This window comes from Onychomys torridus, chromosome 2, assembly GCF_903995425.1.
Source record: "Onychomys torridus chromosome 2, mOncTor1.1, whole genome shotgun sequence".
Taxonomy (NCBI): Eukaryota; Metazoa; Chordata; class Mammalia; order Rodentia; family Cricetidae; genus Onychomys; species Onychomys torridus.
This window is the reverse complement of record NC_050444.1, coordinates 1,178,135-1,199,353: the sequence shown is the minus strand read 5'-3', so window position 1 is coordinate 1,199,353 and position 21,219 is coordinate 1,178,135. Positions and strand designations below refer to the sequence as shown.

Here is a 21,219-nt window from a genome sequence, read left to right as displayed (position 1 = left end):
CACAATAAAGCATGGCTAGACAGGAAGTAATGAGCATTTAGAAGCTACAGAGTTGATGAAGTAAGGTTGGCTGGTGGCTTTCTCTATTTCCCTGATTGAAGGCTTTCACCCCGATATTTGGCTCCATGTTTTTTATTTAATAACACCATATAGAAATTCATCTACAGAACAATTTTCAGCTTTGTATGGAAACACACACACACACAAATTGAACAAACAAAAACCCATGATGTCAAAAACAATCATGAATAAAAATCATAATTGTAAATAATAATAAAACTAATCTTGATCTGTGAGAAGCTGTAATAATAAAAAACAGTAGGCTTTTGGCATAAAAATAGATACATTTCTAAATGGAATCAAATTGAAGCCCCAGACATTGAAGCCCCAGACATGAGTCCACATGTTGTACCCATGTCACAAAACACCCAGAGACTACCAAGGAGCCAGTTTCTGATGCAAGCACACAAGGGTCTCTTTATTGTCAGATTCGAACCTGGGCAGCCAACTTATGCTCTGATGCAGCTGATGGAGGGAAATGCTGCAGCCCAGGCCAAGGGGATTAGAGGGTTTTAAAGGAAAAAACCACAAGCAGAGAATTACATGCCTTGGTGGTTTTAGGGATTGGGTAGAAAGGATATGTGGCAAAGTGATTTTTTTTTTAAACTATTGGTCTAGACTTTTAGTGTGAAACCACATTTGAAACTGTTGGGTTAGACTTTTAGCGGGGAACCACACCTGCTGACATGATTATCTGGATATCTTCAAGGGCCATAAATCGCAGACAGAATGTCTGCATGAGCATCTGGATCTTGTTAAATTTTACTGCCCTTTATCTGTTTGAGTTGTCATGGCACATTCCTAAGATTCTTCCTGGAACTGATTACAGCAGGTGGTCTTTCCCTAACATGTAGTCTGTAAAGTCAAGTCTAGACCTTCACACACATGCCTATGGACACCTGATTTCTAATAAAGAAGCCAGAAACACACACACACACACACACACACACACACACACACACACACACAAGACAGCATCTTCAACAAATGTCATAGGTCAAACTGGATGACTTCATGTAGAAGAATGCAAATAGATCCATACTTAATTATCACCCTGTATAAAACTCAACTCAAATGGATCAAAGACCTCAACCTAAGGTAAGATATACTGAATCTGATAGAAGGGAAAATGGGGAGTAATTTTGAATTCATTGGCACAGGAAAACACTTTCTGAACAGAGCACCATTAGCACAGGCACTATGATCAACAATAAATGGGACCTCATGAAGCTGAGATGCTTTTGCATGGCAAAGGATACCATCATTTGGGTAAAGTGGCAGGATACAGAATGGGAAAAAATTTTCCACAGAAGGTAAGGTCTAATATCTAAAATCTATAAGGCACTGAAAAAAATGGACATCACATAAACAAATAACCCAATATAAATTTGGGTGTATATCTGAAGAATTCTCAAAACATGAAACATGAAAAGCATGTTTATCTTCAGAGGAATGCAAATCAAAACTACTTTGAGATTTCATCTTACACCAGTCAGAATGGCTAAGATCAATAAAACAAATGACAGAACATGCTGGCATGAATGGAGAGTAAGGGAGGCACTCATCCAATTGCTAGTGGGAGTGCAAAATTGTACAGCCACTAATAAAATCAGTGTGGTCATTCCTCAGAAAGATTGGAATTGATCTACCTTAAGATGCAGTGATATCACTCTTGGGCATATACCCAAAGGACTCAACCATGTTTATTGTTGCTCTATTCATAACAGACAGAAACTGGAAACAGCCTAGATATTTGTCAAAGGGAAAGTAGATAAAGAAAATGTGGTTCATTTATCCAATGAAATTATTGCTCAACTGTTTTTTTTTAAACTAAAATAGGAAAGTTCTCAGGTAAATGGATGAAGCTTGAAAAAAATCATCCTGAATGAGGTAACCCAGACCCAGAGAGACAAATATGGTATGTATTCACTTATATATGGATGTTGGCTGTTAAGTCTTCAACATGTAGGCTACAATGTGTATAGCCATAGAGTTTATGTATAGAGTAAGGGACTAGAGGGTAGGGATAGATCACCTTTGGAAGAGGAAATAAAATATTTATGGATGGACACTGAGTTTCTCTCCACTTAACTTTATGTTAGCTCTAGGCTTGTTGTAAATTGCCTTTATTATGTTTAGGTATGTCCCTTTTATCCCTAATATCTCCAAGAGTTTATCATGAACGGGTATTGTATTTTGTCAAAAGCTTTTGCAGAATCTAATGAGATGATCACGTGGCTTTTTTCTTTCAGTTTGTTTGTATTTCAATGACTGATTTTCATACCTTGAACCATCCCTGCATCTCTGGGATAAAGCCTACCTGATCATAGTGGATGATCTTTTTTGATAAATCCTTGGATTTGATGTGATTATTTTATTGAATATTTTTGCATATATGTTCATGAAGGAAATTGATCTGTAAATTATTTTTCTTTATTGAATCTTTGTGTGATTTGGCTACCGGGTGACTGTGGCCTCATAAAATTAATTTAGCAATGTTCCTTCTGTTTCTACTTCGTGGAATAATTTGAGGAATATTGGTATTAGCTCTTTTTTGAAAGTCTGGTAAGAATTTTGTGGTAAAACTGTCTGTCCCTGGGCTTTTTTTTTTTTAATTTGGGAGACTTTTAAATGACTGATTCTATTTTCTTGAGGATTAGAGGTCTATTTAAATTGTTTATCTGACCTGATTTAACTTTGGTGAGTGATATCTATCTAGAGAATTATCCATTTCATTTAGATTTTCCAGTTTTGTGGAGTACAGGTCTTTAAAGTATAAGCTAATGATTCTTTGGAGTTCCTCAGTGCCAGTTTCTTTTGTTATGTACCCCCTTATTTCTGATTTTGTTAATTTGGATATTATTTCTCGATCTTTTCCTTAGTTTGGATAAGGGTTTGTCTATATTGTTGATTTTCTCAAAGAACCAACTCGGTCTCATTAATTCTTTGTATTGTTCTCTTTGCTTCTATTTTATTGATGTCAGCCCTCAGTTTATTTCCTGCCATCTCCTCTTTTTTGGGTGTGTTTGCTTCTTTTTATTCTGGAGCTTTCAAGTGTGTTGTTAATTTGCTAGTGTAAGATGTTTCCAATTTCTTTATGTAGACACTTAATGGTATGAACTTTTCTCTTAGCACTACTTTGTGTCCCATAAGCTTGGGTATGCTGTGAATTCATATTAATTGAATTGTAGGATGTCTTTAATTTCTTTCTTTATTTCTGCCTTGACCCAGTAGTCATTTCACAGAGAGTTTTTCAGTTTCTGTAAGATTGTAGGTTTTCTGTTGTTTCTGTTGTTGTAATCTAGTTTTAATCTGTAATGGTCTTATAGGACATAGGGGAATGGGGAGGGATACCAAAAAAGTGGGGGAGGTGTGTTGGCAAGCAGCCTACCTGGACTTATGGCAGCTGGCTTGGCTTTTGGTGAAGTAGGAGGTCTCCACCCATGTTGGAGGTTGTGACACAGTGATGAGGAGGGGATTAGCAGAGTGTGGTGGTGGGTACTGAGAAAGTGGAGATAGAATGTAGGCAGCTTACTTGTTCTGGCTGGTGTGGCTTGCCCCTGAAAATGTGTTGTCCTGTCAGCCTGTTTTCTTATATAACCCAGGACCACTCCAGGGGTGGAACCACACACAATAGGCTGGACCCTTCCAAGTGAATCATAAATTGTAAAAATGCTCCACAGAGTTGCCTGCAAGCAATCTGATGGAGGCATTTTCTCAACTGAGATTCTTCTTCCCAAAGGACTCTAGCTTGTGTCATGCTGACAAAACAAAACAAAACAACACAAAAACTCCCACAAAACAAAAACAAAAACCCAACAAAACACATGCAATATGAACATTTTGCCAAAAGAGGGCAGTGTTCACCTACAATAGACTATAAAGAGCATGAAAAAAAATCACTACAGGAAAGGAGGACCTTAATTTGCCTCTTAAGGTTTAAAAACCATAAAATTAGCTCTTCAGTCTCTAGGTAGATCTCCCAGTCTGCTTATATGGGACTCAGTATCCCATTTTTTCCTTTTGCATATATATTTATGGTGTTTATATATATATATATAATTATATATTAACCTATATAATTATATATGTATAAGATATATAATTAAACAACAAACCATAAATTATATATAATATTATATAATATTATATATAATTAAACATGCCATAAGCAGAAAGCTTTAGTCTTTAAACATATTTTCAAAAGTTAAAAATAATTTACAATAAACAGTGTTTAACTACAAGGCATATTTGTCAGAGTCAGCTATTGTCTTACACTTCTGCAGAGAGATCACTATGCTGGTGATTCCATGTAGCCTACTGGTGACTGCTTGAAGGCCAGTCAGCCAGTGTCTTTGCTCATAGGCTTACACACATTCTGTTAGATGGTTCCTCTACAAGCAAGGATGGAGCTCATGCGTTTAAACAAACAACTATTGATCATAAGTAATGAAAGAAATAAACATATGTGGCCAGTTTGAGTCAGATGTGAGTGAGTGAAATATGTGGCTTTCTGGAGTAGAATAGAAGAAATGAAACATTTTTTTTACAACATGGTTTGCAGTAAGGAGGAAACATGCATCTAGATCAAATAATTATAACCACCTGCCCTTTAGAATTTGGTAATGTTACCATACATAAAGGAGAAAAGCTCTTCTGTGTGGGTTCAATAAATAATAAATTGAGCTTCAAAAGAACAGCTAAGGGCTAAGAGGCTGGACCTTGTGTCAGAAGTATAGCAGAAGCAATTTTGGGAAAATTTGATTTGCATTTCTCTTTCTGATGATGGCTGAACTGCTGTATTCACAGACCTATACTCTACTTCCCCTTCTAGTCCATTGGCCCCAGGGTTTCTTTACGTGGGGGTTGCTTCCCTGTTCCCAAACTTGTTTCAGCCCAGTCCTAGCCAACATAAGAGCTTCTCTTGGTGCGGTTGCTGCTCCTTATGGACCCATGGCTGTGATTCTCCTGCTTAGCATCTGATAGAAGTATGGAAATCAAAGTGCTGGACTGGATGGATCACTTGCTTTCTCTTGTTCCCCTGGTGCTTGCCAGTGCTGTCTTGTCCCTGATTGTACCTTTGCATTCAGGAGCACCACTGCAGCAAGCACTAGACTAATGGTTCTCAACATTTCCTCATGCTGTGACCCTTTAGTACTTCATGTTGTGGTGACCCCCAACCATAAAATTATTTTTGTTACTGCTTCATAACTGTAATTCTGATACTGTTAAGAATCATAATACAAATATCTGATATGTGGGGTATCTGATATGAGACTCCTCTGAGAAGGTTGTGTTCAGTCACCCCAAAATGTCACAAGCCACAGGTTGAGAACCACTGCACTAGACATTGGACCACATTTATCAGGTACCCCAGAAGAACACAGCCCTGTAAGTTACCCAGACTTAGTGACCTTTTCTATGTGTATACCATTGTTCCCTGTTAGCACCAAGGCACTCGTCCTAATTCAGGGCTGCTGATGTTCTCTTCCTCCTTGCCTTCTGGGAAGAGACTTTCACCTCCAAAAGATAGCTTCATGATTTGACTCTGTCAGCATAAAAAATGTGATTTGATGTAACTATATTTGTTCTAGATATAGTTGTTTTCTCTAGCACCTTTAAGAACTTACCACAGAAAACTCCGATTTTCATTCTCAGTAACATTTCTGCAATATTTTCTTGATTGGTTCCTTTAAATTTTCTGTTCCCAAATCTTCAAGCCTCTCAGTTATTTAAGCATGCATATATTCCACTTGGAAAGAATAAGTTTAACTTGAGAATGTGGTACCAGTTGACAATATGTGAATTATATCTCCTAAGATTGGGACGTGTTTACCCTCAGCAGACTAAAAAATGGCCTTGTAGACTTCTAGTTGCCTTATTAGACTAGTCAGCATGGAGGAGATGTTAGAAGGGTACAGAATAAAGTGTAATACAAGAGCCAAACAAATGAATTCAGACTGACCTCATCATCTTTAATATAAGAAAAATAGACCTCTATAATTTAGCTGTTATTTAAATTAAATGTCTGTTAGATAATTGAAGAACTAGAAGGTCAAGTCTGCTGTTACAATTTGCAAACTTTAAGCTACAAGTGAAAAAGAAAAGAGGAGAAATAAATACTGAAAGACCATGTTGGGTTAGGTGTCTTCTGGCCCTGTTTGTGGGAAGCCTGCCTCAGTGCTTACAGCTTATTCTTGGTCAAAGCAAAATATCCTTCTCTCTGGAATTTAGAGATACAAATGTTTAGTAGAATCACTAGACTTTTTAGTTGTAATCATAAAAGGATGATATTACTTGCTAATTAAAAGTCCAAGTTACCTAGAAAATGGCATAAATGGTCTATAGATTTTCAGTGTTATAAAGTGTTTTGCTAACTTTAATGCGTGTAAATATCAAGCATATCTTACTATTAAAATGGATAGGGTTGATTCCTGATCCTTGCAGTATTGCTAATGGCTATGGTTTTCTTGAAGAGAAGAGCAATACCTCAGAGAAAGAACACTTGTCTCAATTACCACAAAGTTCAATAAAATGTCACCTAAGGTTCAGCTGCTACCCAAACTTGCCTTTTTGTGTGTTTGAAGAAGAGAGTTGCATTCATTTCACACACACACTTCTGAAAACTCAGAAAAGACTTGTGGGTCTTATAGGGAGGATCCTTCATCTGTGTGCAAAATTAGAGCTTAGCAAGGGTTCCCAGGCTTTGAGCTAGATGCCTGTCTGTGAATCAGGTGCTACTGTACACCACATGGGTGTTGTCTTGAGGAAATTCCTAACATCTTGGTTTCTCAGGTTCCTAATTTGTAAGACATGTGTTCTCATAACAGCCATCCAACTGGCCATTTTGAAAGCAAAGTGAATTACTGAATTTTAACAGGTATGAAGTTGTCTAACCATGCTGACAGCACAAGAGTTGTACACTTAAATAACTCCAAGAACCAGGCCGGTATTTAAAGGGTGTGGATTGAGTTGAGTAAGTTAGAAGCAGTGGCCTTGCAGTGTGGAGTGTAGAATATGGTTGGAAGTGTGGAGGACAGTGATTGAGTAGAGGGAAGCAGTGCATCCCACAAAGATTAGTCAGCACAATCTGACTAATGTCTTTTGACATCTATGCCCAGTGTGAATAATCTTACTATGTTGATGTCAAAATATAGATGTCAAGTAAGTTTTAAAATACTGAAAGGGAAAAATATCCAAGTCCAATCACACCTCTTTGTATGTTACTTATTAGCCCCAAGCCTTGGCTTAGCAAAGCCTGGTACACAGATGGAAAACTAGTTAAAACTGTTTCCCTTCTCCTAGACCACTAAAGGTTGTTGACATAGGATTATATTCTGGTCTGAGCAGAATCATTACATACCGAGGCTGAGGGGGCTGGAGAGATGAAATGGTAAGAACACATGCTACTCTTGTAGAGATCTAGAAATCAATTCTGTCCTAGTTAGGGTTTCTATTGGTGTGAAGAGATATCATGAGCATGGCAACTTATAAAGGAAAATATTTATTTGGGGTGGCTAGCTTACAGTTCAAAGGTGTAGTCCATTATCATGTTGATGGGACATAGTGGCATACAGACAGACATGGTGCTGGAGAAGGAGCTGAGAGTTCTACATCTTGATCCACAGGCAACAAGAAGTGGTCTGAAACACTGGACATAGCTTGAGCATATATGAGAGCTCACAGCCTGCTTCCACAATGGCACACTTTCTCCAACATGGCCACACTGATGCCAACAAAGCCACACTTGCTAATAGTGCCATTTGCTGTGAATTTATGAGGGTAAATTACATTTAAACTACCATATTCTACTCTCTGGTCTCCATACCATAGTAAAAAAATACATTTAGTCCAACTTAAAAAATTTCCATAATGTTTTAATGTCCAAAGTTCAAAGTCTCTTCTGAGATTCATGAAACCTCTTAACTGTAATCCCCTATAAAATAAAAAAGCAGATCATAAACTTCTCATGTATAATGGCATAGAATATATATTTCCATTCCAAAACATAGGGAAGGGAACATGAGGAAATGCTGAACCAAAACAAGACTGAAAACCTGCTGGAAAAACTCCAAATTCTGCATCTCCATGTTTATGTCAAAATGCTCTTCATATCTCCAACTCTTTTCATCTTTGTTGATTGCAACACAATTCTTTCTCTTGAGCTGTTTCCACTCCCTGTTAGCAGCTTTCTGTGGCAGGTACCCCATAGCTCTGGCACCTCTACCATCTCAGGATCTCCAAGGCAATCCAGGCTTTACCGTCACAACTTTAGCAATGGTCTCTCTAGGCCTCTATTCAGGGACATCTCTGATACATGCCTGGCCTTAGCAGCTTACCTTAGTCATAGAGGCAAATTCCATAACCCTTTTCTTCTATCCCTAACTCTAAAGCCAAATCCAAATAGCCAAAATTGCTAAGTTTTAAGTTCTGTAGTTTCTGGGGCTGGAACATGGCCCACTTGTTCAATTACATCTTTATCAGCTTTCTATTTTTGATGGTTACCTTTACTGCCTAAGCTTGGCTGTCCTTGAACTAGCTCTGTAGACCAGGCTGGCCTCAACCTCAGAGATCTGCCTGCCTTTGCCTTCTGAGTGCTGAGATTAAAGGTGTGCACCACCATACTCAGCTCTAAACTTTTCTTTAATTAGTTTTTATAAGCTGGAAACTTAGCTGAATGGGATCTTGCCCTGATGTCATCATTCCTTTTATTCCATTTCTTTTAAATAAATATTTTGTTTTATAATTAATTTAATTTTACATATCAGCCACAGATTTTCCTGTCCTCCCTGCTCCCACCCCCCAGCCTTACCTTCCAATCCACCCTCCATTCCCACCTCTTCCAAGGCAAGGTCTCCCCTGAGAGTCAGTCCAGCCTGGTAGATTCAGTTGAGGCAGGTCCAGTCACCCCCCACTCCCTGCACCAAGGCTGAGCAAAGTGTCTCAGCATAGGTCCTGGTCCCACTGCCTGGGGGCCACCTAAACAGTTCAAGCTCATCAACTGTCTCACTTATCCAGAGGGCCTGGTCCAGTTCCATGGGGGCTTCTCAGCTATTGGTTCACAGTTCATGTGTTTCCGCTAGTTTGGCTATTTGTCCATGTGCTTTCTCCAATCATGATCTCAGTATGTCATGTTCACATAATCTCTCCTCTCTCTTGCCGGTTGGACTCCTGGAACTCTACCTGGGGTTGGCCATGGAACTCTGCATCTGCTTCCATCAGTCACTGGATGAGAGTTCTATCATGACAGTTAGGGTGTTTGGCCATCTGATCACCAGAGTAGATAAGCTCAGGCACTCTCTTGACCATTGCCAGTAGTCTATAGTGGAGGGGTCTTTGTGGATTTCTGGGGACCTCTCTAGCACTCTGCTTCTTCCTATTCCCATGAGGTCTTCATTTATCATGGTATCTCTCTTCTTGTTCTCCCACTCTGTTCCTGATCCAGCTGGGACCTCCAGCTCCCCTGAGCTCTCTTTCCCTGACCCTTGCCCTCTATTACCCCCCTCACCCCCAGTTAGCTCATCTAGATCTCATCCTTTTCTCTGTTGCTAGGCTATCCCTGTGTCTTTCTTAGGGTCCCCTTTACTAGGTAGTCTCCCTGGAGCTGTGAGTTGCAGTCTGGTTATCCTTTGCTTTACATCTTATATCCACTTATGAGGGAGTATGTACCATGTTTGTCTTTTGGAATCTGGGTTACCTCACTCAGGATGATTTTTTTCTAGATCCATCCATTTGCCTGAAAACCTCATGATATCGTTGTTTTTCTCTGCTGAGTAGTACTCAATTGTGTATATATACCACATTTATTTATCCATTTTTCAGCATGAACACTAGTAACTACAGGACAGAGTATATACTAGATTGTTTTGAGATTTTCTCTGCCAATGAAATTAATCCAAATATCTTCACTTTAGTCTCAGGCAGAATCTTCAGATAAAGATCTTCTGATAAAGGGCTAAATGAAGCTGCTTTCTTCATCAGAATATCACAGGAAATATCTCTATGCAACATACTATTTTTTTCCTCTGAAACTCCCTGATCCACTCCCCCACATTTCAAATTATTCTCAGCACCATTATCTTCCATGCTTCTACCAGTATGGCCCATTTAGTAGTGCTTAAAACATTCCACTGCCTTCTTAACTCAAAGTACCAAAGTTCAAATTCCTCCTAATAAAAATATAGTCAGGCCTATCACAGTAATACCTCAGTCCCTGGTACCAATTTTTGTCTTAGTTATGGTTTTTATTCTTATAATGGAAAACAATTAATTAAGGTGGCTTACATTTTCAGAGTTTTAATGCATTATCATCATGTTGCAACATGGTGGTGTGCAGGCAAACATGGTCCTGAAGAAGAATCTGAGTGAGATTCCTACATCTTCACCCACAGGCAACAGGAAGTGGTCTGAGACACTATACATATATGAGACCTCAAAGCCCATGCCTATAATGACACACTTTCTCCAACAGGGCCATCTCTACTCTACCAAGGCCACCTCTCCTAATAGTGTTACTCCCTAGATGCTTATGGGGCCAATTACATTCAAACCACTACAAGTTCCCATCATTCACATTAGGCAGTTTACAACTCCCTTTAACTCTATCTCCAGAGGATTTAACATTTTCTTCTGGCCTCTGTGGGCATCCATACAACATATGCACATAAACACATATATACACATAAAAATAAACCTTTAAAAAAAGAACTAAGCATGAGAAAAACAATCTTCAATAGTTTGTGTTAAGCCACGTTAAAATACACGTTTATTTTATCATGACATGGTAACAATATAAAGAATGTTTTAGTTTTGGAAATGATGAAAAAATTTAGTAAATACATTTAATAGCATTATTATAATTTCTCTGTCTTTTTAATTATTTTTCAAATTTTTTCATGAATACAGAAAATATTTCATTAACCATTAATAAGAAACCTCCTTACATTTAGTGATTTTGATTGGTCAGTGTATTAAACACAGTAGTTTGATCCCACCTATAAAGGTATCATTATATATTCAAAGCTAATAATTTTGGAACATGATACTATCATTTAGAAAACCTCATTTTTCACATGTGGGTTATAGTAAGAGCTGGACATGGTGGATCATGCCTACATTCCTGGCATGTAAGAAGGAAATGCTGGAGGATTGCTATGAGTTTGAGGACAGCATGGTTGACACAGGAGTCCTAGGCCAGCCCAGACTATCTCAAGAAACAACAAAAGTTAAAACAGATATATTTTAAATAAGACTTACGTTGAGCTAGGAGTTTAGTACCAAACCAGGGAGCTAACCCTGTATTCAGCACTGGAAAAAATTCACTAAGTAATCCTAAACATTTAATCATTTTTTTTCTCTCACTCTCCTTTTTAAATCAACATCCATTAATTATACAAAACAATGATTTTCTTTTGAAATTTTCATACTCATCTATAATGTGCTTTGATAATATTTATTCTCTGTGGTGCTTTGAATAAAATGTTTCCCATATTCTAGAGTATTTGGATACTTGATCCTCAGCTGGAAATGCCATTCCAGGAAGCTTTGGGGGTATGCCCTTAATGGAGGAAGTGCATTGGTAGGCTTTGAGGTTCAAAAGTCCCCATTATCCTCAGTTCATTTTCTTTGCTTCCTGTTTGTGGTTGGAATTGTGAGCTCTTAGGACTCAACTTACAGACCCAGTTGCTATTCCTACCTGCTGCTACACTTCCCTGCTGTGATAGTGATGGACTCTTATCCCTTTGGAACCATAAGCTTCAAATAAACCCTTCTATAAGTTGCCTTAGTCAGCAATATAATCCAATCACCTTCTCTTACCTCTCCTCCCACCACTTGTTTCTTTTCTCTTTTCAAGTATCCCCCTTCTATTTTCATGTCTTTTTGTTGTTTTTAAAATCTGGGTTCCACATATGAAATAAAACATACTTGTTTTAGTTTGGCTTATTTCACTTGACATGATTATTCCATCTATTTCCAGTGATTTTCCTGGAAATAATAATTATTGTTTGTGCTTGTGCATGAATAACTCTCTCTCTAATGTGATATATGTGTATGTATATACATATACACATATGTTATGTGTATAGAAATTTAATATATCAATATATATATGTAATATATATGAAAAAAGTTGTGATTTATATTGAAATTATATATATATATATATATATATATATATATATATATATATATATCCATGCAGAGAGAGATAGATCACCTTTTTTAATTTGTTTATCTGTCAACAGCCATTTAGCTGGCTTCTTGGCTACTGTGCATAGTGCCACAATAAGCATGGAATATGCAAGTATCTCTCTGGTGTGTACTTAAGAGTGGTGTAGCTGGGTCATATGTTAGTTCTAGTTTTAGTTTTTTTGAGAAACCTCCATACTGAGTTCCATAGTAGCTGTACCAGTTTATATCCCCTACTAGCAGTATACAATTTTTTTTCTGGCATCCTTATGAGCATTCGTTGTTTTCCTGATGACAGTCATTCTGATTGGGCTGAGATGGAATCTTAATGTAGCAGTTTCTTTTATTGTTGTTGTTGATAATTTGTTTAGATAGGACCTCACCATTGCTAGAGTAAAGAACAAACTCCTGGTTAGAAAAATGAAATCTCTGGGTAGAGAACTAATATTCCACTTGTGCTGGTTCCACACTAGGAAGGTGGGCTTACCTTAAGCCATGCTAAAGAGTTAGGTGAATAATTAATCTTTTAATGAGATACTGTACTTTCCTTCCCAGAACCCTGACTCTAGTCTAGTAGCTTAACCAGGACACAACTATGCATCTATGTAAATTTGAATTATTCATGAAAGCATAACTTTCCCTCTCTTCTATCTCTTTTCTAAGCATGTTTTTCTTAATGTAGTCATGCCTTCCTTAGCACATTGGTTTCCCTAACATTTTGGTCTTTATGCTTTTTCCAATTCTCCTTCACCATCATTTGGCTGCTTGTCTAAGCTCCATGCCAGTTTAAATAGCATGGTCTCTTTTTCCCTTCTCTCCTTTGGTTTCTATGCAGCTGCTGAAATTTACAAATTGCCTGCTCTGGGAGTTTTTCTTTTAAATGCTATTAAAGTTATAAGTCTGTTGTTGCATTCTTTTATTAATGAGACTAAGAACCCTAAGAAGGGACCTCCATCTCTCCATGTCTCTGTGTAGTTTGAGCTAGGCTGTAGCTGAGGGCCCATCTTCCTTAGCCCCCAAGAGCTGAGATTGCAGCTGTGCGTCCACCTCTGGCTTCAATGTGATTTTCAATTTTTATTCCAATTTTTGACTAACTTATCAAGTATCAGATTTAAATGTACTTTTTATTTGCATATCCCTGATGGATATATATATATATAAAATCATTAAAAATGTGCTTTTTTCAATCACTTGCTCATTTATTGATTATATTATTTCATTTCTCTTTATTGATTAATTGATTCATTTTAGTTCTTCATATGTTTTAGGAATTAATACCTGGTCAAGTGAATAGTTGACAAAGATTTTTGTTTTATATATATCTATATATCTATATCTATCTATCTATCTATCTATCTATCTCTCTCTCTCTATCTATATATATATATATATATTACGTATGCAGTATTCTGCCTGCATGTGTCCCTACAGGCCAGAAGATGGCACCAGATCTCATTATAGATGGTTGAGAGCCACATGGTTGTTGGGAATTGAACTCAGGACCTCTGAAAGAGCAGTTGGTGACCACTGAGCCATCTCTCCAGGTCCTTGTTTTTAATTCTTTTGACTGCTTCTGAGCTCTGGTAATTGTTAGGCATTTAATTCAAAGTTGTGTCCTTTGTGTAGAAAGCTTGCATTGTCTTCCAAATAGAGCATGACTGAAGGGAAAGGAGATGGAAAAATGTCTTGTTTGGCTATGGAAAAACTTATCCAGATGATAAACATTGCATCTTATTCAGGAAGGAAATGAGGTTCTCTCAGCTGTTCCAGTAGTGCTTTGTTTTTTAATCTAAGCCTTTGAGGGTACTTTGATTTTTCAAATGGGGCTTTCCATAACTTTATGATAATGTGCTTAGCTCCCTGGCTGGGAGTCATGTCTTAGCAGAAGAAAATAGGTCTGAATATTACCCATTTGCCTACCTAATTGGCACTGAAGGAAAGGGCCCAGGACACAGCTGAGCTCTGTCCAAATTCTAACCCACACTATGGTTGATTGCCCTGTCTTAGGGAGTGAGGGAACTTCTTTTTATTCAGTTGCCTCTGTAGTAAGTCAGAGAAACTAACTTCTACAGCAAACTATACAACTGTCAGGACCATCAATAAGTCAGGGGTCACTGATTTAGGTGGGAATGTATGCCTCAAGAGGAATGGAAGAGGGCAGAGCAGGTAAGTGCTGATGGGTGGTTATAGGCACAGCGAAGAGGGGGGTACATAAACTGGAAACGTACATAAAATGGCAGCTAATGGCCCTACTCTGTCTGGTAGTCACCTTTCCAAAAATGATGCCAGGAGAACAGTGCATTTGGAAGACCAGTGGTGCCAGGCCCTGAGCAGTGAGAAAGGAAGGCTATGGGTCCCTCTCTAGCTGGGAAGCTAGCACACCCCAGAAAATTTATGCATCAGGACTACTTTGCTATTTGAAAAAGAAAAAGAAAAAAGAAATGAAACAATTTTGCTTTGCATTTGTGTAGTAAGAAGAGATGATAGATGTCCTGGTTTGACAACTGTGATGTTGATGGTTAAATTAACTAATAATAAAGGAGGGCAAAAATTGAAGAATGGAGACTTCATAAATTTCCCCTGGGTATCCTGCTGGAGAGGATAAAGGCTCAGAAATATGAAAAATTCAAGAGAGAAGTATGGGCAACAGATTGAGCTGTGGAAGTTACTGGGGGGAAAGGGTGTGCATTAATTAAGAAAAAATGAGAGTTCCCAGAGGGAGCTTCTTCAATAAGAAGAAGATTGTGTAGGACAGAACTTTGGAAAGGCTCACCGTCAAGGAAACATCAAGACAGAGGAAGGACTGATATGGACGGCTGTGTGGTTATATACTGGGTAAATCCAAACCTGCCCTCCTGCAGCTGTGCAACATACAGCCATGGGGCAAAAAGAGAAAGCAGGTGCAAAGAAGGGTACAATAGCTAAAAAGGGAGAGGAGTATTAGAAAAGTATTTCAAAATGGAGAAGGATGATAAACTCTGGCAGAAGTGAATGTAGCAAACTTCAGTTTCACCTCAGATATCTCAAAGGAGGAAAGTGTTTCTGAGGACCACTGACCTAGGGCGACTGTGTGGCATGCACACAGATGTTGAGATAAGAAGATACACCCTCCCCTAAATCTCTGGGGAACATGAAACAAGGGGGAAGGAGGAGCCAATGACAAAAATAAGTGTCAAATAGCCATGATACGTTTTTATGTTGATGTGGTGCTGAGCAAACCCAAGGCTCTCTAAGATTCTGTGATTTAGATCAAGGGTTGCTGCACAGTGAGACAAATCAACTGGACTCAGCCCTACTAGACTCTTCCATTCCTGGCTACCAGCCCTGCCAGAAAGGAGTGTTATATAATGGGCTGTATTTTGGTCCTATGAAAAGCTGTAAGAATGTTGAGAATTAATGTTTGAAATGTTTTACATCAGCTGAATGCAGCTAAGTGAGAATTCTAATTCAGGCTGATGAGACTCTGTGATTCTAGCACAGTGTTGTGGCCCAGGAGGCTTGAGCTTTTAAACTCTCTAAAGCTGCTATAATAAGGATTTGGTTTGTTTCCACCTTAGGGTTGACTCATTAAGAATCTCATGTTGAGGGTTCAAGAGATTGGCTCAGCAGTTAAGAGCACATGTACTGTTCTTGCAGAGGAACTAAGATCAGTTCCCAGCATCCAAGTCAGGTGCCTCACAATAGCATATAGTTCCAGCTACAGGGCATCTGTTGCCTTTGATCTCTGTGGGCACTGATGTACACAGACCCACATATACCAATAATTAAAACTAAAATAATTGAAAAAAAACCTTCCCAATTTTAAATCATTTATTTTCTTTTTTGCCTTATTTATTTTTATTACATTGTGTGTATGTATGTTTGTTCTTATGTATATGGGTGCACATGTGTGTACAGATATTGGCCCTCAGGATCTATCTTCCTTGAGACAGGTTGTTTAAATGATTTGAGATACAATATTCATATACACTTGTCAGTGAACCATAGGGATCTACTTGTCTCCATTTTATTAAGACTAGAATTACAAACATGTGCCACCATGCCAATTTTTCATGTACATGTCTGTAGCCAAGATCCTTAGTAGTTCTTCCCTAGTCAAATCTGATCTTTATTAATTTGGAAGGAAACCATATATTTTTACCCCTGTGGAATCAAAAGCATATTTTCCCCAAATATTATATATTTGAATATTATATTCAAATTCAGAATATTACACATTCTGAAGCTAAGACATCTTAAAGATGCCCAAAGATAAAACCTCAGCCAACTAAAAATATACTAATGTAACTGAAGCTTAATTAACTAATTATATCTGAGATAATCTCACTGTTCCTGAAACTCCCCTTAGTTGTGTTTAAAAAGAACCTACACGTTCCTCTCAGGGTCATTGCATTTTTAGACAGGTGAAAGACAACTCATACATTCTGGTATTTTCTTATTAGGTATAATAAAGGCTCTTTGTTCTTACATACTATTTGAGTTTGGGGTGTTCCTTCAGTGTTTTCTTGGGCCATACATTTGGTGCATTGGCCAGGAACACTGAGAATCCCCCAACTCATTAGTGGAACATTCTAGGAGAGCACATTCTGTTCTCCACTTATTGGTGAGTCTGGGTGTGTCTTGTGTCTTTGTTCTGGTTTGGTAACTGGACAAAGGAAAAAAAACTGGGGCAAGTCTGAAGACCTACTGAGGAAGGCCAGATGTGTCATTAATTTCTTGCTGATTGTGGAATCTGAGGATGCTCAGAATTCTATTCTGGTGTAAATGGGAAGGTTCCCATCTATTGGAGTTAGGAAACTCCAATCTGGTTATGGTGGCCTTTTTTATGTCTATTTGCACAAGCTTGGGCAAGTCCAGATGTGAACCAGAAGGGGGGCTGTAGGACTTGTCCCGGAGACACTATGGGCTGACTGCAGGCCTTGCTCATGTTCTTTCCCTTAGCCCTTTGTTGGGAAAGACACCTGTTTGCTCCTCTCAGAAAACTGAAACATAAATTCAGATGTAGAAATGGGAGAGTTTAATCCCTTCAGTAGGCATTGGCCATGCAACTGTCTTTGAGTTCTTTGTTTCTGCAAATAACCCCTTAAGCATATTCCTCTATGGAACTTCAGTAAAACACATTGGTTCATCAAGTCAGACTTTGTGGTATCTATGCTTTGGTTTGTCATGGACTCCCTATCTGTGTTGAGTAGAGCTGTGTGTTGTGTCTCCCTAGGAAAAGTCTTGTCACACAACAGCATGACATGCTGGTGCCTTACTGTGGTGGATGAAGACTCTTGGCAGATATGAAATGTATTTCAGACTCAGGAATCTGAGCAGAGATCAGCAGGTAGCATTCTGGATCTCAAAGCCACACCGCTGTGCTGGGTTCTCTTTTACAACTTAAAAAAAGAGATTATTCTTTTTTCATCATGCATATGTGTGTGTTTGTGGGAGTGAAAACCCATGTGCTGGTGAACTCAGAGGCCAGTAGAGAGTATTGAATGTCTTGGAGCAGAAATTAGAGGTAGTTGTGAGCCACCACTTGACACTAGTGGGAATTGAGCCTAGATTCTCCCTAAGAGCAGCAAGTGTTCTTAAATCCTGAACCATCTCTTCAGACCCCCTGTCACCATGTTTTAGTTGTGCCTTTGGCCAACACACTCTACAACTTCAGTCTTTTCATAGCTTTTCCTTAAATTAATGCTTGCCACTTGCCAGTGATTACTTAAATGTTAGCTTCTGGCATTCCTACCAATCTTACTCTAACTAATAAAGCCAGGAGGTGAAAATGCTTGGCCATGGAAAGTTCAAATGTAAGGCATGGTATAAAGAAATGTAACTTAGAAGGTTACAAAGTATGACAAGTGTTTTTCATTCCTAAAAGGCTACTTTTGTTATAAAGCATCAGAATAGTAGTGTTTAGTATGACTCTTCTAAGGTATTTTTCTTACTGTAAGTTCACATGAGGCAGATTAGGAGCACACATGAGGTGTTCTCAGGTGGGTGCCCAGAACACTATACACATTCTGTTGTCATGGTTTCCTGCTCAGCTACTGCTTTGGCCATGCCCACACTGTGTTTCAGGAAGCATCTGTGGCTATAGAAAGCAGGAAATCCTTCTGACTTGGCAACACAATGCATGAACATTTCTGGTTTACTTGGTCACAGACATAATTGTTTTCATTAGTTTCATAATTATAAATGGTAATTATCCTCATGTCTAGGTTGTATGCTTCAGGATCCTGAGACAATCCACTCATCTACTTGGAACTTCATTTTTCTCTAGTGTAGTGAGTGTAGGGTGAAGGAGAAACCCAAAGCCCCTCTGGCTTCTCTGCACACACTTGTAGGACCTTGGAGCTCTAGAGTTCTCAAAAATAAGAGGATCCTTATACACAGAACTTTGAGCTAACACATTACCATATGAATGATATGAAGACAAATACTGAGTCCAGTGGAAGAAGAAAGCCTGAGTAATTCTCGTAATACTGCCCTGTGACTATTAGGTTCCTGGAGTTTGCTGTATAGCATGAGAACATAGATTTGTGTTAAATGTAGCCACCCTAAAAATGACAGGCATATGACACCATTTCCAGAGAAACAGAATAAAAAGAGAAAGAAAGAAGAAATGATAGTGGTGTGTGTATCACAAACAGAATTAGGAAGCTGAGTTCTGTGTCCAAAGGAGGAAGATATTGGAGTTCCCTTGACTTGGGAGAAGCACAGGACACAGAGACCTTCACCTTCAGGACCACAGCCTGGGACACTCTCTGTTGTGATCAGTAATGAGAAGGAGATCTCTTCCAAGGAGGCTAACTCATCACTGAGTGCTGAACACTTAGTTTCAAAAATAGCTATGAACAGCTATGAGGAACAACAGAAGAAGGGGCAAATGCTACAGAGACAGCTGTACTAACTCCTCATGGGGACCACTTCTGTCACTGTAGGATGGGGGGAGCACCAGGAAAGGAGTCCCACTCTAAGGTTTTCTTTTTTATCTATGATGTTTCTGTTCCTGCTTTCTTCATTTATTGCCTGAGATGGAATGACTGATCCTGTCCTCTGAACTCTAAACCTGTTCCACAGAGGGTAGGACAGTGGACTGGTGGCCTCTGCATCCATGCCTCCACTGCTCATGAAGGAACTTGGAGAGTTTGCTTCACCTCCCTCTTTACTTCACATTCTGGATGAGAATAATTCCATCCTTGACTCCAGAAAAGTGAAATTTCCTGGTCCTTAAAATTATTAGCAATCCTCAAAACCATTAGCCAATTTTCACACATTTATTATTAATACTCTATTAATCAAATAAAAATATCATCCTCATTTATTCCTTTGAGTTGACACATATGTTCTCAACCACTCTGGAATGAGCTGTGCTGGTTATATGCTAATCAAGTCATTTGTTGCTATTAATGGCTAGCATTATATTGCCAGCCAGTAGATACTGGATTTGAAGGGAGCATGAAGCACAGTGCTCAAGTGCATGCTAGAAGCAGCTGGCTCCATCTAAAATATTCAGCTCCACCTGTAGTTGGAGTTTTCCTGCCTGGCCCACAGTCAGGACAAATCTCTCTCACCCGCCAGGCCCATAGATGCTCAGAACCAACCAAGTAAACACACAGAAACTTACATTGTTTAGAAACTGTATGGCTGTGGCAGGCTTCTTGTTATCTACTTTTTCTATCTTAAATTAATCCATTTCTATTTATCTATACTTTGCCACATGGCTCATAGCTTACCAGTGCCTTACATCTTGTCATGGCGGCGGCTGGCGGTGTCTTTCTCCTTCCCAGCCTTCCACCTCCCAGAATTCTCTTCTCTCTTGTCCCACCTATACTTCCTGCCTGGCCACTGGCCAATCAGAACTTTATTTACACAGAGCGATATCCACAGCATCCACCAATGCTCCAGATAGTTTTTATTTGGCACAGTTTGCTTGAGAGGATGTGTCTTGGTTAGGACTTCTATTGCTATGAAGAGACAGCATGGCTACAGCAACTCTTATAAAGGAAAACATTTAATTTGGGTGACTTAGAGTTTCAGATGTTTAGTCAATTATTATAATGGCAGGGCATGAGGCATGCAGGAAGATATGGTGCTGGAGAAGGAGCTGAGGGTTCTACATCTTTATTCATAGGCAGCAGAATGAGGCTGTGTCCACACTGGGCATAGCTTATACATAAGAGACCCCAATGCCCACCCCCACAGTGATACACTTCCTCCAACAGGGCCACATCTACTTCAACAATGCCACAACTCCTAATAGTACCACTTCCTATGAGTGTATAGGGGACATTTAGATTCAAATTTCCTTAGGAAGGTATAGCAATTGATGATTAAAATGTGCTAAGGTTGATCCTTTGTGGTTTTGTGATTATCTCTACACTGTACTGTGGAAACACATTTCAATAAGAGAAGATAAATGCTATTTAATTTTTAATTGTAATATAAGCCTTCCTGCTATAGAGAGACTAAATAAATCATTTTGTCTTTTCTGTTGTTTTAGATACTAAAGTATATTAGTTTTTCTATTTGTTTCAGCCTCTGCTCTGAAATTACAGTAACATTATGAAGGAAGACAGTGCAGAATGTTGGCTTGTACCTGCTGAGAAGAATCTCTTTGCTTTCTAAAAGGTGCATCTCTATCAGATACTGTTTATTGAATGTGCCTTTATCTTTTATTATTAGATGAAATTTATTCTTGTATAATATTGATGCAATTAGGAGGGACTCCAATATATAAAAAGATGGAGGGTGCTGTTAATATGAGCATTTCAACCACACTGCCTGCCTATCCTGTTTTTTACTTAATGCTTTCCACAGTTGGAAGGCTCCTGGGTTATTTTGCTACTACAATGTCTTTAGAACAATTGTGAACCAAGCATACGTGATGTACAAATGTGATTATAGTCTGAGTGTATTATCCTGATCTTGTTATGAATTTATAGAAGCAATAAAAGTATGATTTCTCAAGAAGACACAATT

At 38.6% G+C, this 21,219-nt stretch overlaps 1 long non-coding RNA gene across 2 annotated transcripts in view; it reads left to right on the top strand.

Moving 5' to 3' along the window:
• Positions 1 to 1,947: 1,947 nt before the first annotated feature.
• The window catches only part of LOC118578762, a 36,554-nt gene continuing 17,282 nt past the window's right edge, over positions 1,948 to 21,219 (top strand). Inside the window, exons 1-2 of one of the 2 annotated variants that reach the window (XR_004944285.1) lie at positions 1,948 to 1,978; positions 20,776 to 20,868. This is a non-coding gene — a long non-coding RNA (uncharacterized LOC118578762). Of the gene's footprint in view, positions 1,979 to 16,326; positions 17,579 to 20,775; positions 20,869 to 21,219 lie in introns of those variants that run through there. The other variant, XR_004944284.1, reaches the window with a different exon arrangement.